The sequence below is a fragment of the Triticum urartu genome, unplaced genomic scaffold, assembly GCF_003073215.2.
Source record: "Triticum urartu cultivar G1812 unplaced genomic scaffold, Tu2.1 TuUngrouped_contig_4758, whole genome shotgun sequence".
Taxonomy (NCBI): Eukaryota; Viridiplantae; Streptophyta; class Magnoliopsida; order Poales; family Poaceae; genus Triticum; species Triticum urartu.
Window position 1 is genome coordinate 9,411 of NW_024115373.1, and position 1,612 is coordinate 11,022.

The following is a 1,612-nucleotide window of genomic DNA, read 5'->3' on the forward strand; positions in this document are numbered from 1 at the left end:
GTAAAGAAGAAGTGATATAACATGAAAGAGGAGGAGACCCACGACTATTTCCTACTCTCATCAATAGACAGACGAGCAAAATTTACAACAACATGGGCTTATCTGATGGCTCAAACAATCCAGCACAAGTATATTCCCCCACATTGATATATTTTATCAAATGATAGGTTGCGCCGGCAAGTCCCATAACCCAAAGGCAACATATACTGCAGCCAAGTCATAAAGTTTGTAGGTAAATTTCAGGAAGAAGGAATTACTGAAAGACAATAGAGGACAAATATTACATAGCCTCCATATCTGGTAAGTAGTACATGGTGGGGTTGAAAGCAGACAATATCCATAGCATCAAGATTCAGCAACAGCACTACCTTCAAAGGATCTGTACAAAAACATAATAAAAAGTGCAACCAAGTGGAATTGCATGTAATCAGAAACAGTAGCACCCATCGAATATCTAACATGCATGCAATTTAATGTATTAGTAAACTTCATACAAAATAAAGGCAAGGTCTTAGAGCTAAATAGAATACCAATTCTGAAATTAGAATCTAGTAGGATGTAAACAAATAAAGTGATTGAATATCAAAAGCATGCATGGACCACAGATAATGAAAAATCAAAATCGGAGGACCAACATGTTCACAAGCTATGGAAAAATGTTCTTCACCAAAAATTTCCTGCATCTTGTTTCCTTTTGTGTTTCGTTCAGAAACCTGCACAATTGTGACAATTATGACATTTAGGAAAATGTTAAGAGAAATAAAAGGGCTGAAGAGACATGGAAGTGCGGCATGCATAATCAAAAGGGGGAGAATGAGAGGAAGGATGAGCTTCACCTGGTACACAAGGACTTCCCTCGCCCACACTACCCCGCTCTGCCAAAGCAGCTAAGAATAAAAATCATCAAAAAAAGGATATTGTTTCAACAATCACCCAGCTGCAATATGCAAATGGATGCTTTCATGGCCAATAGAGAGATTTCCCAAGTTAGCATCATGCAGCAACTTACAGAACACTGAATCAACTTGTCCATGTGTTATCTTGTTGTCTTTATGAACCTGTACTTAGAGAATTTAGGATCCCTTTTGAAAAATCTACAAGTTGGCTCATCTCACAACAACAATTGGTAACCTATATGACACCATACAATATGCTGCCATGAGTAGGGCAGATCTAAATACCCAGAATTGGGAAGGCCCCGTCCCCTCCATACCTTGGAGGGATTGATTGATTTTAGCAACCAAGACAAACTGGTGCTGCGCCTGGTGAGAATAAATGACCTAGCTGATCATACCTTGAAGTCAGGAAGGAGGAAGTGGAGACGGCGGCTCAGATCTACGGCTTGGCGTCACCAGAACCCACGACCAGACGCTACGCAGTCCCCTGCCGCACGGTCCCCAGAGCCCCCGCGGGCGCACACGACGCCGCGTTGGCTGCCGGAGCCCGGCCTTCCATACCGGCGGCGTCGCAGCACGGACGGGATGGCTGGCCTCGCGAAACGAAGAGATCTGACATCACCGCCGCTCAGGGGCGCGGGTCTGCGCCAAGGGTCGGGCCTCCTCATCGCCGTCATTCTCGAGCGGTCGTGGTGGGAGATTGAGGAGTGTTGAGA

The 1,612-nt window shown here is 44.4% G+C and overlaps 1 long non-coding RNA gene across 1 annotated transcript; it reads right to left on the reverse strand.

Moving 5' to 3' along the window:
* Positions 1-217: 217 nt before the first annotated feature.
* Positions 218-880, reverse strand: LOC125528272. The gene is made up of 2 exons (XR_007292359.1): positions 837-880; positions 218-713 (listed from the first exon to the last, which is right to left on the reverse strand). It is a non-coding gene; the product is annotated as an uncharacterized LOC125528272 (long non-coding RNA).
* Positions 881-1,612: the final 732 nt, after the last annotated feature.